This window comes from Carcharodon carcharias, chromosome 5, assembly GCF_017639515.1.
Source record: "Carcharodon carcharias isolate sCarCar2 chromosome 5, sCarCar2.pri, whole genome shotgun sequence".
Taxonomy (NCBI): Eukaryota; Metazoa; Chordata; class Chondrichthyes; order Lamniformes; family Lamnidae; genus Carcharodon; species Carcharodon carcharias.
In genome coordinates this window covers 168,590,795-168,611,433 of record NC_054471.1, presented here as the reverse complement: position 1 = coordinate 168,611,433, position 20,639 = coordinate 168,590,795, and the positions used below count along the sequence as shown (strand labels likewise).

Genomic DNA, 20,639 nt, shown 5'->3' with positions numbered 1-20,639 from the left:
CTTTTGTTCTTGTCCTCGTTTCCCCTCCTCAGACTCTTTGCATAGGTTCCCATCCCCCTGCCATTTTAGTTTAAAACCTCTCCAACCACTCGAGCAAATGTTCTCCCTAGGACATCAGTCCCAGTCCTGCCCAGGTGCAACCTGCCCAGTTTGTACTGGTCCCAACTCCCCCAAAACCGGTCCCAATGTCCCAGGAATCTGAAACCCTCCCCCTCACACCATCTCTTCAGCCACGTATTCATCCGATATATCCTGCTATTTCTACTCTGACTAGCACATGGCATTGGTAGTAATCCTGAGATCACTATCTTTGAGGTCCTACTTTTCAACTTACTTCCTAACTCCCTATATTCTGCTTTTAGTACCTCATCCCTTTTTTTACCTATGTCGTTTGTACCAATGTGCACCACGACCACTGGCTGTTTACCCTCCCCCTTCAGAATGTCCTGTAGCTGCTCTGAGACATCCTTGACCCTATCACCAGGGAGGCAACATACCATCTTGGAGACTCATTTGCAGCCACAGAAACACCTATCTATTCCGCTTACAATTGAATCCCCTATTACTGTTGCATTCCTCCCCTGTGTAGCAAAGCCAACCGTGGTGCAACAAATTTGGCTGTTGCTGCTTCCCCGAGAGGCCATTCCCCTCAACAGTATCCAAAGCGGTCTTTTCTTCTCCACCGATGTTGCCAGACCTGCTGAGTCTTTCCAGGTAATTCTGTTTTTGTTTTGGTTTTCCAAAGCGGTATATCTGTTTTGCAAAGGAATAGCCACAGGAGATTCCTGTGCTGCCTGCCTAGTCCTCTTGCTCTGCCTGGTGGTCACCCATTCCCTTCCTGCCTGTGGACTCTTAGCCTGCGACGTGCTCACCTGTCTATACGTGCTATCCACTATACTCTCCGCCTCGCAGGTGCTCCACAGTGTCCCCAGCCGCCGCTCCAGCACTGAAACCTGGGCTTTCAGGAGGTCCAGCTGGAGACATTTCCCGCACACATGCTGGCCCCAGGCACTGGAAATGTTCCTGGCTTTCCACATAGAGCAGGAGGAGCACACCACAGCTTTGAGCTCTCCTGCCATGGCTTACCCCTTTAAATTAAATTAAATCTTTTGGAAGATGCTTAATATCAAATAATATCAATTACTCTAGGGCCCTTCTTCCCTGATCCTCGTTGTTTCAGAATATAGCCCTTACAAACGACGAACCACAAAATAAGACCTTAAAAACTATAAGCGATAAAAGTAGTAAATACTTACCCGACCGTACTCATGGTACTCAAAAGATCACCTCATTCCTTCCTCACCAAACTCCCTCAGTCACCAAACGCCAACTTAGGCACACTATTGCAGCCCAAAGCAGCACTCCAATGCAGACAAAGTCAGCACTATAAGAAGGTCTGTTCTTATACTCTGAGTCTAGCCTCTGAAAACTTGTTTTAGTCAATTAACTAATTAACTAGTTGTAGCTGCAAGCAAAGCCTGTATAAACTCCGTTTTAAAGCTGGCCTACAACTCACCTTCTTCCAATCCAAACAGCAACTTTTAGTTAATTACTAAATTAAAGAAAGACTAGATTTTAGATAGAAATTAGCCCTTAAATTCCCTCAGTCACCAAAGTCCAACTTAAGCACTCTACTGCAGCCCAAAGCAGTACTTCAGTTCTTCTTCACATGGTGTGATTAACACTTAGTAAGTTCATCTAAGCAAAGTGGAGTCGTCAAAATAAACAACTAGATGATTTGTGGGAAAGGAGCAGGGGTGAGAAGCTCTGAATGGGCAAAGTGGCCCTCCTTATTCACACTTTATGATCATGTGACAAGATACAGGCAAAATGTGGTACCCGAACTTAAGAGGTGATAAAAGGAACTATCCATCCAGAAAGTTCTTACAGTTTCACCACCCAACCCCAGGCATCATTAGTTACTGTAGTAGTTTGAACTGGTGTTTCCAAGGCAACTTGGCATTAAGCACCTTAAGACTGTTGGGTCCCCTCATTCACCTATCTCCTTAACTAACGACATTTTAAAGAATTGAGAATTAAACAGTGGCATGATGAAGGACAGCAGATTAGAGTACCTGAATTATTGTCAAATCAGACACCGAACAATAATTAACAAGTGAACAGGACACTCAGCAGAGTGCATACCTCAGCCATGCTGAATGTCATTACATTACACAGCTCTTCCTTGAGGCTTTTCTCTGCCTGGTTGATGTTCCATAATTAGAGCTGAAAAGAGAAATTTTATTAAGAGTTTCCATCTCACTGGGGAGGCTTCAATCTACATGCAAAAACCTGCTCTGAAAACTCTGCTCACATTTTGACAGCTGTGACAAATTGCACCACAGCAGCTGAGATAACCCACAACAATCTAAATAAAACAACCCGCAACATTCAAAACAAAAAGTCAATTTGTCTCATCTCTCGATGTTAACGGGTCCTTTAAAAAAATCCAGGATCCAGATCCGCATCTTTGCCAAAACGTAATCAGCTCTAACTTGGGTCAGATCCTGTATACCAAGTTTCATTGAAATCCATCTATTTCTCTGTAAATAATATGTTTCAAAAACTATGGCAAAAACTTTACCTTCACCCAATTTCAGTGCTGGAGGTAGAGAGGGAAAGGCAATACAAGAAAAAAATTAAAATATCAACTACATGCAGGAATGAAACTGAACAGGTTAAAATTGCTCCCTTTCTGGACATAAGGCGCTAATTCGCATTGTAGTAGATCGCTAAAAATATACTTACAGTGCCAAGTTCCATCCCAAAAATTCTGCAGAACGTTTAATGGACAATTCATTTGGAAATCCAGCAAGTTCTTAAAAATAAAAGGTCAAGGGCGAGAGTGGTGTAAATTAACCAGCAAATTCTGAAGATTCGCAACACACTACATAGCTCAAACTCCTGAATTTGCACATTAACAACCACTACACAATTTTTTTCTAGTAAGATTTGACCCATTGCATTGAGATTTCCTTCTAAACAATAGTATGTGCAGGCTGGATCTTCTGCTCTCATATCAACATGCACCACATAACATCAATATAAAAGTGATAACAATCATTAGATGCAAATATGCATAAGTTCCTCAGGGTAGTGTCCTAGGCCCAACCATCTTCAGCTGCTTCATCAATGACCTCCCTTCCATCATAAGGTCAGAAATGGGGATGTTTACTTATGATTGTACAATGTTCAGCACCATTCACAGCTCTTCAGATACTGGAGAAGTCCATGTCCAAATGCAGCAAGGCCTGAACAATATCCAGGCTTGGGCTGACAAGTGGCAAGTAACATTCATGCCACACAATGACCATCTCCAACAAGAGAGAGTCTAACCATCGCCCCTTGACATTCAATGGCATTACCATCACTGAATTCCCCATTATCAACATCCCAGGGGTTAGCATTGACCAGAAACTGAACTGGACTAGCCACATAAATACTGTGGCTACAAGAGCAGGTCAGAGGCTAGGAATCCTGTGGCAAATAACTCACCTACTGACTCCCCAAAGCCTGTCCACCATTTACAAGGCACAAGTCAGGAGCGTGATGGAACGCTCTCCACTTGCCTGGATGAGTGCAGCTCCAACAACACTCAAGAAGCTTGACACCATCCAGGACAAAGCAGCCCACTTGATTGGCACCCACAAACATTCACTCCCTCCACCACCAACACATAGCAGAAGCAGTGTGTACCATCTACAAGATACACTGCAGGAACTCACCAAAGCTCCTTAGACAGCACCTTCCAAATCCATGACCGCTACCACCTAGAAGGACAAGGGCAGCAGTTGCATGGGAAGAGCACCACCTGCAAGTTCCCTTCCAAGCCATTCACCATCCTGACTTGGAAGTATATCGCCGTTCCTTCACTGTCGCTGGGTCAAAATCCTGGAACTCCCTTCCTAACAGCACTGTGGGTGTACCTACATCATACAGACTGCAGCGGTTCAAGAAGGCAGCTCACCACCACCTTCTCAAGGGCAATTAGGAATGGGAAATAAACACTCGCCTAGCCAGCGACACCCACATCCCATTATTGAATAATAAAATAATGTTTAAAGCATGCTGGGTAAAGTAGTCGAGAAACAAGCTCAGTTGTACACTGCCTTTTAAACCTCTAAACAATATATATATTTTGATGAGATGCAAGTCTGACAGAAATTCAAAAGGGCTCCAAAAAAGTACTTTTTTTGAGTATCATAATTTTAAATATATGCTAATCCTTCTAAGTTTTGCCTCCAGGTTATGCATCCAGTCTTTCACCACCTCTATTTTTTATGGTGCCATACAACACAAACCACAAATCTAGTTCCAAGAAAACTTTAATTTTTTAAAAATCATATTTGCAACTCAATAAGCACTTCTGGCTAAATTAACTGTAGTTCTCTTTTTCAAACTATAACATATTCTGCATCCTAAGTTGATCTTTCAAGAGAAACAATTTATGACAAGCCAACATAATACCCTGAAGCAATGTGCACATTTAACGAGTATGATGGTAATTGTAAACATGAAACAGAAAATGTTATTTCCTCTGGCTTAACTAATTTATGGTTATGAAACAGTTGCAGATAGTTCAAACAAATGAACAAAATTATAATAGCAAGATGGCTTAAATTGTTTCCCTCGTGTAAGGGATAGAAACTATCATCTTTTGTACAGCCACGTTTATCGCATTTCAGAGCAGCTTACGACAACTCCTGTCTTATGAAAAGCATTTCAACATCCTTTGAAAAATGCAACCAACAGACCATGAACAGAACTCAGATCAAAAATTGCCCGGAAGCTAATTTAAAAATTGAGACTCGCATTTTAAATTATTTTGCTTCTCAAACAAAACCCATAGAATTGCATTAACTTACAGTAGAGAAATTATTGCTCATTACATCCAAAACCCTTCATGAAATTCACTATAAGAAATTAAAATATCAAAAGATCAGAGGTTAAAAACATTTTAATATTAATGAAATAAACAAGTAGTACCAACATTGCATCACAGCTGTGGTATAAAATTTAACCTTGGAATAAATAATGCATGAGTAAAGATGAATGCTATATCCTGCCTAATTATTTCAACTCTTCTCTGCAGCTTATTTGGCTTCCTTTGTGACAGCAAGACAGCTAAAAATCAGAGTCAGGGATTTTCTTCCCTTCCTTTAAATCCATCCCACGGGCAAACTACTTATATAAAATGGCAAAGCATAAAATTCTATCCATTAAATATTTGCCATTGTTTTTAAATTTCAAAGTTAGAAATTCAATCTGTTTACGATCTGCAGTCATTTCTTCCAGCATACACTTCTGAAATCTTGACAGAACATTGCACAAATTATTCTGAAAGCAGAAAACTAGATGTTGTTGTCAAAAACAATGTTGTCAAGTAAATTTTTACAAAGATGCAAAGTTGACATGACATCCCAAAACACACATTATACAATTATACAATCCTGAAGACCTTGTTGTTCATTTTAATAAGTGCTTTGTCTTCACCAGAACAGGGTTTGCGCTAAAATTGGAAAATGTTGCATTTTGGACCAGAATTAAAGGAAAATCTGTTACCTGCTGGAAATCTGAAACATAAATATGCAATATAAGTTTCAGGCAAGGATGAAATGTCAAATTATTCCAAAACAAAATATATTTGGATAATATTTTTTTATTTTATTCAGAAACAAAATCATAACATACATAAGATTTTAAAAAGTGAGATTAAACATTAATCATCTGCAACATTAAAATAAAACTTCACAAAAACTTGAATGTTTAAAATGTGCTATGAAGAGATCTCACTTAATACTATCTTTGCACCCTACTATAGCATTTCAGTGTCTCAATTATAATTGGTTTGAATTTCATGCACACACTATCATGAATTACAGAACATATTGGCTTAATCTTCTAATTCTACTTTGCAATAGTTTTCCGGGGAAACAGAGCCATCACTAGAATTTTCCAAATAGGCGGTGGTAATATGTATGAAATAGATTTTTAATCTGCCATTTAGCAAATTCTAACTGCTTTAACATTAGAAATTCAATCTGTTTACAATCTGCAGTCATATAATATACATATTATTTATGTTAAGTAACTTCACAGACACAAGCGGCCAGAAATTTAACATTTAAAGGACGTATTTCATAATTTTCAACTAATCTGTATTCCATTGAAAAATAGAAAGCAATGATGGGTGTTAGGAATGAATTTCAGCTTTAAAGCTTAAGCTTGACTTGTATTTTTCTATGTGTGTGTTAAGAAAAGGTCAAGTTGAGTTTTTCTTTCACTTTAAAAGGTGCCTGCGTTTCTAATGAGAGTTTACGACTGTTAGACAAGTTAAGTAAACACAAGAGTAGAAAAACTGGGCTATTGCTTAGCAACAGGGGTCCAGAGAGGCAGGTCCCTCCCACAGACACACAAAGAAGAAACAAGAAACAGCAGTTTTTGAGTTCAGTTTTGAAGACAGCTGCCAGGCAGAAGCAGCTGAGAAGAGGCAGACAGCCAGTCCCAAGCTAAAGTTGGCTGAAAGTAGCTGCCAGAGAGAGACTGCAGCAAAAGGGACAGATAGCAAGTCCCAAGCTAAAGAAGAAAGTTCCCAAATCCAGGGGAGTGGATCAGGAGAAAGTCCCAAGCAGACCTTCTAGTCAAAAGAAGGACAGGAACCTGGAAAAGGTCCTGTTAAGTGAAGTTAAGAGTAAGGGGCAGAGAAAGGCTGCAAACCTCAAGCTGTCGGGAGCAGAGTCAAAGCGACCAAAAGGCTTATGAGAAGTCAGAAGGTCCAAAAAGGCAACTGAAGGTCTGTAACTGTTTGCTACGGGCATGTGAAGCAGTGCTGTACTGTTGACGGCTGAGTCGGTGAGAGAGAATGCGTGGAAAAAAGCTTAAGTGCATGTGGTGACCCAGGGAAGGAGAGTTCGAAACCCTGGAGGTGAACCCTTGCAGAAGGCGTTGGGAGAGATTCCAAGGCGAGTTCTTGGAAAGTGGAGATTGGAAACCGTCATGTGAAAGATGGAGTTTAGTGAGACTGATTAGCTCTTGGTGTAACAAGCGTCTGGGGGAGCTGAGGAGAGATCCATTGCATCTGTCTAGGGTGCCATCTGTCACTTAGTTTCAGATGTGGTGTGTCTGACCACAGGTCCCCAGTTGGTTTACGTGGGCTGTGCTTACTGTGAACATCAAAGTATAAAGATAAGATTTTGTAACGTGTGCTTTCCTTAGAAATCTATATGTATATCTGTAAAGGTATAGTCGTGGGTGAAGGAGTATTGTAATATAGTTCATATTTTCTTGTTTAATAAATGTTTTATGCTTTTGTTAAAAGTTCATTAGCTGACTCCGGTGACTCTGTTCAGTAGCCCCTCTCCACATAACTAAACAATCAAATAAAAGTTAGGATCTATCAGGCTGGGTTCCATCCTGGGATCAGGCTTGTCCAGTGGTAACCTTAGCTGGGAATCATAACAGTAGCAGAAAAGTAAAAAAAGAGGCTTATGCTATTGCAAGAGTAATAAGCCTGAAGATTGGGAGAGTTTTAGTTATCAGAAAAGCATTACCACAAAATTGAGAGAGAAAAAAATACAAAGAGTAAACTTGCAAAAAATATAAAAACAGATTGCAAGAACTTCTACAAGTATGTTAAAAAAAAGTAACAAAATTAAATGTGGATCCTTTTAAGGCTAAGACAGGGAAAATCATAATGGGGAATAAGGAAACAGTACAAATGATAAACAAACACTTTGCATCTCTTATTATGAAGGCAGATACAAAATACATAAATAATGGGGAACCAAGGATCTAAAAAGAGAGTGAGGAATTTAAAGTATTTATTAGGAAAGAAAAATCCACTGGGTCGGATGGCCTACAACCTAGGGATGTAAAAGAGATGGCTTCAGAGGTAGTGAATGCACTGCTTGTGACCATCCAAAATGCCCAATTTTCTGTGACGGCCCCAGTAAATTGGAAAGTAGTAAATGTAACACCACTTCTCAAGAAAGGAGGGAGGGGGGAAAAACAAGGAACCACAGGCCAATTAGCCTGACATCAGCCACCAGGAAAATACTGAAATCCATTATTAAGGAAGTGGTAACAGGGCACTTGGAAAGTCATAACATCATTAGGAAGAAGAAAACTAAAGAATTTATGCAAACCACAAGCTACCCTACCTGCTTACAATCACAAAACTTGAAACTCCACTCAATTACTTTCCTCCCTTTTGGTCTCATGCTGCTTCATCTTTTTCGTTATTCATTCATGGGATGTGGGCTTCACTGGCTGGGCTGGCATTCATTGCCCAACCCTAATTGTCCTGCAGAAGGTGGTGATGAGCTGCCTTCTTGAACCGCTGCAATCCATGTGGTGTGGGAACACCCACAGTGCTGTTAGGAAGGGAGTTCCAGGATTTTGACCCAGCGACAGTGAAGGAACGGCGATATATTTCCAAGTCAGGGTGGCCGGTGGCTTGGAGTAGAACTTGCAGGTGGTGGTGTTTCCAAGTGTCTGCTGGGTTTGCAAGGTGCTGTCAAATGAGTCTTGGTGAGTTCTTTCAGTGCATCTTGTAGATGGTACACACTACTGCCACTGTGCATCGGTGGTGAAGGGAGTGAATGTTTGTGGATGCCAATCAAGCAGGCTGCTTTATCCTGGATGGTGTCAGGCTTGTGTGTTGTTGGGGCTGCACTCATTCAAGCAAGTGGAGAGTGTTCAATCACACTCCTGACTTGTGCCTTGTAGATGGTGGACAGGCTTTGGGGAGTCAGCAGGTGAGTTACTCGCTGCAGGAGAGGTTGAGTAAGTCGGGCCTGTACTCATTGGAGTTTAGAAGAATGAGAGGCGACCTTCTTGAAACATACAATATTCTTAGGAGGCTTGACAGGGTAGACGCGGAGAAATTGTTTCCTCTTATGGGAGAGTCTAGGCCAGAGGGCATAATCTGACTAAGAGGGCACCCATTTAAAACAGAGATGAGGAGGAATTTCTTCTCTCAGAGGGCAGTCAATCTGTGGGATTCTTTACAGCAAAGAGCTGTAGAGGCTGGGTCGTTAAGTATATTCAAGGCTGAGATAGGCAGATTTTTAATCAGTAAGGGAATCAAGTGTTATGGGGAAAAGGCAAGAAAGTGGAGCTGAGATTAGCCATGATCTCATTGAATGGTGGAGCAGACTCAATGGGCCAAATGGTCTACTTCTGCTCTTACATCTAATGATCTTATAGGATTCCTAACCTCTGATCTGCTCTTGTAGCCACATAATTTAGATGGCCAGTCCAGTTGAGTTTCTGGGCAATGATAACCCCTGGGATGTTAATAAAAAAATTCTGTTATAATACACAATGCTATGCAGCCTTGTTTATCTTGAGAGCTGATAACATAATGGGGAGATCCCGTCACTCTCCAAACTCCATTACTCATAGAAGATGCCACTATCAATTTGTCAGGCAAGTGTAAGAAACATCCAGGATGATGAGGCTGAAGGATAAATAACACAAGGTATTGGCCATTTTTCCTTCCTTTTCTCTTTCTACTTAACTCTCTCTCACACTTAGCATGATAGCCTGCTGATGCAATATGCTGCCAAAGATGTAAACTTATGAGCACTGAAGTCAATGATATGGCCTCTCAAAAACTTGCCAGGGACCAGGGATGTACAGAATGCAACAGGGAATAAATCAGGGCAAGAAACAGTAATTAAGCTTCATTTAACTTATTTAAAACTCTGACTGCTGTGAATGGGTGGCCATTTTATTTGAAAGACCAATGGATTTGAAATAAGGGAGTCCACATTCAAACATATGCAAATGGGCCTGCACAGTTTTATTCCTTGTTGATTTCTGCTGGACTTGATTATTATGGTGCTGCACCAAAGCCTTTTACTTCAAAATCAATTTAAAATAGACAATGCTATAAATTGATGCCAAAAAGTGAACAAAAATCTTCAACCGCTTTATATAATTTTGTGTCAGCAATGGAATTAAACAAGAAATGACCACTCATGTGCAGGTGACATAAGAACATAAGAAATAGAAGCAGAAGACTATTGGCCCGTCAAAGTTGTTCCATCATTCAATACAATCATGGCTGATCTTGGTCTTCAACTCCACTTTCCCTGATTACTTCCCATATCCCTCGATTCCAAGATACCAAAATATCTGTCTATTGCAACCTTAAATATATTCAATATTGGCACAACAACAACCCTCTGAGGTAGAGAATTTTAAAGATTCCCAACCCTGTGGGTAAAGAAATTTCTCCTTATCTTAGTCCTAAATGATCAGCTTCTTATCCTGAAACTGTGCCCCCTTGTTCTAGATTTCTCAGCCAGGACAAACAACCTCTCAGTATCTACCATGTCAAGCCCCTTCATAATGTTGAATATTTCGATAAGATCATCTCTCAGACTTCCAAACTACAGAGGATTTAGACCCAATTCACTCAGCCTATCATAGGAAAAAACTCTCATCCCAGAAACCAAATCTAATGAAACTTCACTGTACTGCCAATACAAGTATATCCTTTCTTAAATATGAAGACCAAAATTGCACACAATATTCCATGTGTGGTCTCACCAAATTGTGGGAAGATGTCTTTATTCAGGTACTCCAATCTCCCAAAGTAAGCTGCTTGAGACTATAGTTTGTTAAAATCATTACGCTTTATTTACAACTACTATATACATATTGGGAACTCTGCACAAGGTTAGAACTTCTGTTCCCTCCAGATCTTTGTTACTCAACCATGTGGTGTTACATCATCATCATGTGCTTCCAATATTAACCCTTTACTCTACACTAACTTTGTGTTCATTGTATGAGTATACCCAGCTCGCTCTGAACATTAACAAGTTCCACACCAAGAATCGAAAAGCAGAATATTTTTTGTGACCAAAGTGTAGAACCACAAACTTCCATATATCCATCTGCCACTTTGTTGCCCACTCACCTAAGCAGTCCATACCTCTTTGCAGCCCCTTTGGGTCCTCCTCAAATCTTGCATTCCCACCTAGCTTTGTAAGGTTAGCAAACTTAGATATCATCAGCAAATTCAAATATCTCTTCATCTAAGTCATTAATATAGATTAATATAGACATTTAAAACCCAGAGCAGCTCCTGTGCTAGAAGTAAGTAAGACTGGCCTCACCAGTTTCTAATGTCCCAGTGAATGCCAAGTGTGAGCTCATGCAAGCTCTCAGGCTTGTCCAGAACCTTTGTCAATTGCTCTCCATCTGGCAACTACCCTAATAACTAACTATTGCATTATGCTGCCAATTACAGTTACCTTTAAGTATAGAAATCAGCAAAATTATCTCTCCAAAACTGCTGCTGGGCAGTTGGTGGTCTGAACTTGGCAGCTGTTTGGCAACCATGTTACATCGCCTAGATGACCCCCACATCAATTATTCAGCACAATGCTTCTGGACTATTTGCACCAAAACGTCCTGCAGCTAGGAACAGATGCTAGGATGCAATGGATGTCAAATCCATAAGACTCACGGAGAATCATGAATTGACATGTCTGTATTCATCTGCTGCTGCTTACCCTTCCTGCTACTTTAACATGTGCTTCAGTTCACCAGAAAACACAGATGTGTGATAAACACATCATTATGAGAACCCTCAAGAAGCACAGTAATCATCAGTTTGAGTGCTTATTTCTTAACTCTGAAGAGCTGAAAACTTTTGGGAGAACCAATTTCTAAAAGAAAGTTGCTTTTTGTGAACCACAATTGCTGTCTTGGGCTGCCTGCAAGGAAGCTTCCACAAAATGATGTGTGAAGGGTTCCATTACTAACTTGTGTGGGATTTCAGTGCTTAGCATTGACACTCTGCAGTCAACTACTGAGTGTGGGGTCACCCGAATGAACACTGCAGCTGGGCCCAACATTTCAGGAGTCTATGGCACCACTAACAAGATCACTCAGGTATGCTCATACTGGAGCTTTGAGAGTTATGGGCTCAAATATATCCTTGCCCCTAGACAAGCTGGAAGACAGATTTAATTTATATCACAGATGTCCTAGAGTCTGTACTCCCAAAGACAGTAGCTCTGAGGGATTGGAAACCATGAGCACTCATGAACCCTTAAATGAGCCATAGCAGCCTGCCACAAGCCATGTGGAAAAGCACCTCGTAAAAGACACTTGAAATGGGCATTTGAGATTCATATCAGACTGATAATTAGTATGTAGGTATTTCTATCAATCAGTGTTGGTATTTATTGTAGGAACAAAGCACTGGGAGAGATGTTGGAGAATCAGGGAACAGGGATTGTCCAGGTGAAGCATTTAACAAAGAAGCTTAGCCACAATCCTTCTTGTATCCTTGCCATCCAGTGATCCCACAGTGCCTTCTCACTAATCTTGATGAAGGTCTCCTTCCAACAGGAGCTCCACGTGTCAGCCTTTGCAGAGCAAAGTCATACAGCAAACCACAATCGTACAGGACACACTTTCTAAGTTTCACTGCAGGATGCCACCAGATCTCTAGGCAACAAATTGTTACTCTAGAACTCCAATGGTCTCGAGGAAGATCTAGTTGACCCATGGATCAGACTGTACCAATATAAAGCCAAGCACGGGTTCCTGAGAAGAAAGAGAGGCAAGCTTGGTTCAAATGAATCCAGCCTCTCACAGTTCTGTCGAAGGGTCATGAGGACTCGAAACGTCAACTCTTTTCTTCTCCACCGATGCTGCCAGACCTGCTGAGTTTTTCCAGATAATTCTGTTTTTGTTTTTGTTCCAGCCTCTCACTTGCAGTGTGGGGATACAACGGGGGATTGCCATAATATAAAAGTGTCATTGCAGCTGCCAGGGGAGCAAGCACAGAACCACATGATGCAATGCTAGTGCTTACACATTAGTTGTACATTAACAGTGTGAAGTTCTTCTGTTTCACAAAGGCTTGTGTAAAAGGTGTCTTCAAAACAACTTGGTTGCGGTCAATGATGCAATGGATTTGTGGGAAGGTTGCAATCCATTTGAACCCCAGAGCCCCTTCTTATTGCTTCTACATATCCGTGGGGAGTGATAAAACTATTTGAATTAGCAAACAAGGCAGCCGATGGCTTAACACAGACCACACTTTGCATCTTGATTTTCACAACGCGATTTAACACTAAAAATCACTATGAAAACATTTAGAATTGGAAAATCCTACCTAAAAGTGTAGCCAGTAAAATATTACATGTTAAAGGCTACCACCACTTTGTGACAGGATAGAGCAGTCTCTCAAATTTCTCTTTCAACTCCCCGCAACCCCATCAAGTAGCCATGTTTGGCCTGAATTTGATATGCCGGCTTTATTTTAAATTTGTCACCATTTAAATTTTTTTTTTAAATTTTCAGTTACAAGTCTTTTTTTCTCAGTTGGCCCTCTTCTGGTGCGCTCTCAAGCTTTGGTCCTGGTCTCCTTCTCCACCTTCTTTCCCCCAATATTGGTCTACTGATGCATCCACGGAGCTCACCATCCCACCCAGTTTCAGATCCAGTCCAACTACACTGGCCATTGAAATTCCCCTATTCCCTCAACATCCCCTATCCAACTCCACCAGAGCCCACTGGCATTTTTGATGACCTTTCTCAAACTCAAACTTCCAAAAACCTTTTCCTAGACTTCATGAGGGACAGACCTCTGAAGTGAGTTTGCAGAATTTCCTAAAGGACTACCCTACAATATAGTACGGTTATTTGAGGACACAAAAGGGTTGAGGGAGGAGGCAGACAAGTGTGAATATGGTGGTAGTCATAGTCTAAGCTGCACAGCTGTGCAGCAACCCAAAAGTTCCTGCACAGTATATAGCGTAAGAGACGTTTGGACAACATGTGGATCAAGAAGCTGAAAAAGTCAGACTCTAACAAACCATTGAAATCAGGCTGTGTTTCTTCTAAAAGAAAAAGGAAGAAATTGAGATTTGGAATCTCTAATTCATTATTAATAATTGTGACTTGTCTCAGTATGAAACATAATCTGTGGGAAGCTTTAGTATTTACGGTGCATGTGTATTTCATGTATGTTTAAATTTACATTGAACTTTTGAATGCTGTTAAGTGGAAATTAATAATTAAACCCTTAACAAATGCTGTTAAATGATAAAGATGATCATTGGCTGATTTAGCAAAATGTAGGAAGCTAGACTGGGGAAGCTGGATGTGATGAGGTCAGTTTGTAAACTCCAGAGAAGGAAGTCAATCATGAGAGACTTAGTAATTTATGGTGTTGGCTTTAGAAAAGTTAAAGCGGAAGTGCTTACTTTGGAGGTGGATATGTGTTAAAAATTATTTTGTGGGAAGTTTGACAGTTGACCTTCAGAACTCTTAACCAGGTCTTATTCAGAGCATTGGTCACCTCATTGCCATTAGTTCAAACTCTTGACAGAATTGGTAGAATTACACTGAGAGAATGAAAAGGGGCCAACAATCAAATCAAATGATTTGCTAAGAATCTGAATAATATGTTTAAAAGTTTCCTGTTTAAAAAGCTTGCCATAATGTTGATTTTTTTTTTATTATGCCCTTAAGCTAGGGCTAGAAAGCAACTGAAACAAGCAAATTAGTATACTGATATTGTATCATGGAAAATATATGTAGTTTAATAAAGATCAAAAGATTTCTTCAAAATTCATTATAAGCTAGCAGATCTGCTGCAGCACTGCTTAGTGAGTCAGGGACTTTATAACAGCTTTAATGGGGTAAATTATATTTAAACCTGGTCAGGGCAGTTCCAGGATCTGGCTGTGTTGCAAACCCAATTCTTAACTGTTTGAGATCACTGAAGGGAGGTCCTAAGAGCAGGACTAGTGGATGGAGTAAGTCAGGGAAGGAAAAGTATGGTATATGGTTATGATGGCCTGGGAATGGGGTTTCCATTGTATGAGGGGGCAGAACTGGCAGCTTTGGGCGTGGAGAGTGATAAAGAGCAGGATACAGAGCACTCTTGTGGGGAAGGAAGCTCAGGAGTATGGGAATCAAACTACTTTTTGGCTCTTTTCAACCTCCCTCACTCTACCCCCTACCCACCCACCTACCTCCAGGCAACCTATTCACTAAAATGTTTGGTACCTTTAATTCTTTTTTGCATGGCCGCCCAAGCATGGTACATAAAGGGACTAACTTGTATTTGGCCTGTGCAGGAACCTTTGGGTTGCTGCATGGCCGTGCAGCTTAGAGGGGGCATTGCCTATGACTGCCACTGTATTCACACTTGACTGCCTCCTTCCTCGACCCTTTTGCATCCTCAAATAACCCTACTATGTTGTGGGGTAGTCCCTCAGGGAATTCTGCAAACTCACTTCACAAAGGTTTTTCATGGGGGAAAAAGTTTTTTTTGAGGGGGAAAAAGGTCATCAAAAAGGCCACTGGGCCCTGGAAGAGTTAGGCAGAAGCTAATGGAGGGGTGTGGGGGTAGGGGAATTTCATGGTCAGTGTAGTTGGACTGGGTGGGTTGGTGAGCTCAGTGGATGCATCAGTAGACCAATGATGGGAAAGAAAACAGACCAGTAAACCACTCCTGGCTTCCAGATTGTGTAGAATTTGTGAACGTACAAAGAAGGGATCAATTATCTGTATTGTGAAATTGTGCCTGTTCTTTCCCAGATTCCAGTATCGCTCTGGTATTACACTTTCTCTAAAAGGGTAAGAGGGGTGGAATAGGGAATCGCCCAAAATTCAGTCCCGAGTTGCAGGGCAACAACTCAAAATCCATCTTTGGCTGTCACTCTAATATGATTTTCCTGATTGTCAATTTTCCCACCTCCAAGTAGTGCAAAAACAGAATTACCTGGAAAAACTCAGCAGGTCTGGCAGCATCGGCGGAGAAGAAAAGAGTTGACGTTTCGAGTCCTCATGACCCTTCGACAGAACTTGAGTTCGAGTCCAAGAAAGAGTTGAAATATAAGCTGGTTTAAGGTGTGTGTGTGTGGGGGGCAGAGAGAGAGAGAGAGAGAGAGAAGTGGAGTGGGGGCGTGGTTGTAGGGACAAACAAGCAGTGATAGAAGCAGATCATCAAAAGATGTCAACAACAATAGTACAAAAGAACACATAGTGTTAAAGTTAAAGTTGGTGATATTATCTAAACGAGTGTGCTAATTAATTAGCACACTCGTTTAGATAATATCACCAACTTTAACTTTAACACCTATGTGTTCTTTTGTACTATTGTTGTTGACATCTTTTGATGATCTGCTTCTATCACTGCTTGTTTGTCCCTACAACCACGCCCCCACTCCACTTCTCTCTCTCTCTCTCTCTGCCCCCCACACACACACACACACACACACACACACACACCTTAAACCAGCTTATATTTCAACTCTTTCTTGGACTCGAACTCAAGTTCTGTCGAAGGGTCATGAGGACTCGAAACGTCAACTCTTTTCTTCTCCGCCGATGCTGCCAGACCTGCTGAGTTTTTCCAGGTAATTCTGTTTTTGTTTTGGATTTCCAGCATCCGCAGTTTTTTTGTTTTTATCCAAGTAGTGCATGTCTGGTGTGAAAAACGTCACTCCCATAGACACTGTTATGGTAACCAAAGCTTTCCAGGTGCAAAGGAGCCGCTGTCGTTCTTTCGAGTCTCACACTGCTCAGGTTCTCAGACAAAGTAGCTTTATGATGGAGTGTAGGGTTGTGAATTAGAAATGCTACAACTCAGTGGTGTCTTTATCCCCATCCATTGCTGACTACTGAAAGTTCTGAAGATTTTAATTATTGAACAGCAGCACATAGTTCTTGCAATAAAGATGAAGCAAAATGGTAGAGAGTTTAATGTCAAATATTCAAATTAAGATCACAAGTTAATTTTTTGCAGTTACAATTTTCAGAAATTAAGACATAATATATCAAAACACTGAAAGTGTAACAAGGCAACCGATGTGGCAAGTCTCCAATCTCAATTGCTCAATGTGTGGAGGAGATAGCGGACAAGTATTAGTTTTTCATGTCTCACATTGAACATTTAAAATAACAACAATAACAGATTCCCCGAGGTTTCCTGCCTGTTCTTTGTCCCAGAGGTTTGCATAATGTGGGCAAACAAAAAAGCAAATCATTCACAGGTTTATCTTAAAAAAAAAACAATTAGATGATCTTTTAATAATTATGGCAGTGGATCTTGGAGAGGGCTCTCCTGGGTGTCCCTTTAACTCTGACGCAAGGGTTTGAACATAGCCCAAATCAGATAGTTAAAGAGCATCCAGAAGATGCTTTTCTGTGTTTGGAGTTAAAAATAACTATTAAACAGTGTTTCTATGACATCACAATCCAATACTGCACTGACACTGAGGTGCTCAATTCTGATCATCAAACCATAGTGTCAATGTGAAACTAGTTCTGCTTCATACCAATGTGTAAACCTCAATATGGATCTAGAATCAAAGGCCAACCTAATTCAAACAAAGCAGGGAGAGATCCACTATGGATTTACACATCATCTTGCCAACAGTGTCGAGTGTGATGCAAGTGGCAGAAATGAAAAAGGTGTAATATTCCCAAACATGGGCATCCCTCAATTTTGTCAGCACAAAATATACAAAACAAAATATAAATCCATAATACATTTGTAAATTAGAGCTCCACAATCAGTGGCAAACAAGGCCCAGTTGCCTTGGACAAAGCAATGGCATAGCATACCTACAAGGGCAGGAGGGCAAACAAAGTATTTAAGGTACAGTCAGAGAATGCAGAATTAGATGTTTAATGAACTGCAACTAGCACAAACCATATGAACATACGAATTAGGAGTAGGCCACTCAGCCCCTCGAGCCTGCACTGCCATTCAATAAGACCATGGCTGATCTGATTGTAACCTCAATTCCACATTCCTGCCTACCCCAATATGTTACCCCCAACACCATGAGCTCTAATTTTCTGCAATAACCTTTCATGTGGCACTTTATTAAATGCCTTCTGGAAATTTAAGTACAGTACATTCACCGGTTCCACTTTATCCACGTGACTCCTCCAAGGAACTCCAATAAACTGGTTAAGCATGATTTCCCTTTTACAAAACCACGTTGACTCTACCCAATTGCCTTGAATTTTTCTAAGTGCCTGTTATAACATCTTTATTAATAGCTTCTAACATTTTCCCTAAGACAGATGTTAGGCTAACTGGCCTATAGTTTTCTGCTTTCTGTCTCCCTCTCTTTTTGAATAAAGGAGTTATGTTTGCTATTTTCCAATCTAATGGAACCTTCCCTGAATCTAGGGAATTTTGGAAAATTAAAACCAGTGCATCAACTATCTCACTAGCCACTTCTTTCAAGACCTTAGGGTGAAGTCCATCCAACCTGGGGATTTGTCAGCCTGCAGCCCCAACAATTTGCACAATACTACTTCTCTGGTAACTAATTTTCCCTGAGTTCCTCCCTCCCATTTCCTGATTTACAGTTATTTCCGAGATGTTACTTGTGTCCTCTATAGTGAAGACTGAAGCAAATTACCTGTTTAATTCATCCGCCATCTCCCTACTTGCCATTATCAATTCCACAAATGCACTCTCTATAGGCCCATTCACATTGCTAACTCTTCATATTTAAATATCTATAGAACCTCTTAATATCCGTCTTTATATTTCTCACTAGCTTTCTCTCTTACTCTAATTTTTCCCTCCTTATTAATCTTTTTGTCATTCTTTGCTGTGCTTTATATTCTTTCCAATCTTCTGACCTGCCACCAGTTTTTGCGTAATTATATGCTTTTTCTTTAAGTTTGATATTGTCTTTAACTTTTTTAGTTCACCACGGACGGTGAGCCTCCCCTTGGAATTTTTCTTTCTCATTGGAACGTATATATTCTGTGTACTATGAAATATCCCACTAAACTTTTATTGATATATCCCTTAACCTCATTTGCGAGTTCACTTTAGCTAGCACTGCCTTCATGTCCTCATAATTGCCCTTATTTAAAGCTTAAAATACTAATCTTGGGCGCGCTCGTTTCTCCCTCAAAATGAATGTAAAATTCAATCATATTATGACCGCTGCTACCTAAGGGTGCCTTCACTATTAATCCTATCTTGTTGCTCAATACCAGGACTAGTATAGCCTGCTCTCTGGTTGGCTCCAGAATGTGCTGTCCTAAGAAACTATCCTGAAAACATTCTATGAGCTCATCTACGCTACCTTTGCCCATCTGATTTTTCCAGTCTATAGGCAGATTAAAATCCCTCATGATTATTGCTGTACCTTTCTGGCAAGTTCCCATTATCTCTTCTTTTATACTCTGTCCTGTGTAGTTACAATTAGAGGGCCAGTACACCACTCCCATAAGAGACTTCTTGCCTTTATCATTCCTCACCTCAACCCAAAACACTTCTACATCCTGGTTTCCTGAACTTAGGTCATCCCTCTCTATTGTGCTAATACCATTATTAATTAATAGGGCCACCCCTCCACCTTTTCCTAACTTCCTGTCCTTCCTAAATGTCACATAACCTTCAATATTCATGTCCCAATCTATGTCACCCTGTAGCCATGTCTATCAGATCATTCTTATTTATTTCCATTTGCACTATCAGTTCATCTGTTTTGTTTTGAATGCTTCATGCATTTAGTTACAGAGCCTTTAGTTTTGTCCATTTATTATTTTTGTAACGTCTAGCCTTATCATCTAATTTACTCTTCGATTTGTACTCTGTCCCTTCCTGTCACAGTCGGTTTATCATTTCCCATATTAATACCTGTCTCTCTTGCCTTGTCTCTACTCTGGTTTACCACAGCTTCCCAAATTTGATCCCTTGCCCCCCCTATTCAGTTTAAAACCCTCTCTACTTTCCTAGTTAGGTGGCTCACGAGGACACCAGCCTTAATGCAGTTTAGGTGTAGACCATCCCAACGGTACAGATCCCACTTTCCCCAATACTGGTGTCAGTGTCCCACAAACTGGAACCTACTTCTCCCACACCAGTCTTTAAGCCACGCATTCATTCCTTTAATCTTATTTGTCCTATGCCAATTTGCACGAGGCTCAGGTATCAATCCAGAAATTATTACCTTCTTAATTTGGTGCCTAGCTTGTCATAATGACAATGCAGAGCCTCCTTCCTCATTCTGCCCATGTCACTGGTACCTACTTGGACCACGACCACTGCAAGTTCCTCTCCAACCCTGAAAAGATGTCCCGAACCCTGGTACCGGACAGGCAACAAAGCCATCTTTGCTACAAAAAACAGTGCCAATCCCCCTTACCATACTGTCCCCTACTACCATTACATTCCTTTTTGCTCCTCTCACTTGGATGGATTCCTGTACCACCGTGCTATAGTCAGTTTGCTCATCCACCTCGCAGCCCCCATTTTCTTTCAAGCAAGCTGAGAGAACCTCAAACCTGTTGGACAATTGCAGAGGCTCACACTCCTGCCCTCTGGGTCACCTTACCTGCCTCACTCACAGTCACACCCTCCTGTCCTTGGCCACTGACCAAATCAGAAGACCCTATCTTAAGTGGTGTGACTGCTTCCTGCTATAAAGCATTCAGATAACTTTCCCCCTACCTGATGTGTTGCAGAGTCTGCAGCTCAGCTTCCAACTCAATGACTTTGAGCCAAAGTTCTTCAAGCCACAAACACTGCAGACGTGCTTGCCCTGGATCACAATGTTATCCAGGAGCTCCCACATGCTGCAGCCTTGACACATCACCCATCGTGCCACTCTTAATTT

The 20,639-nt window shown here is 40.9% G+C and overlaps 1 protein-coding gene across 5 annotated transcripts in view; it reads right to left on the bottom strand.

Moving 5' to 3' along the window:
• Window positions 1-20,639, bottom strand: part of LOC121277872 (kinase D-interacting substrate of 220 kDa-like) — a 177,405-nt gene that overhangs the window by 145,164 nt on the left and 11,602 nt on the right. The window contains exons 2-3 of one of the 5 annotated variants that reach the window (XM_041187618.1): window positions 2,749-2,818; window positions 2,146-2,226 (exon numbers count right to left, since the gene is read on the bottom strand). The exons of the other annotated variants lie outside the window; for them this stretch is intronic. The gene's annotated coding sequence lies outside the window, so the exon portion shown is untranslated. The remainder of the gene's footprint in view (window positions 1-2,145; window positions 2,227-2,748; window positions 2,819-20,639) is intronic. 5 annotated transcript variants of the gene reach the window in all.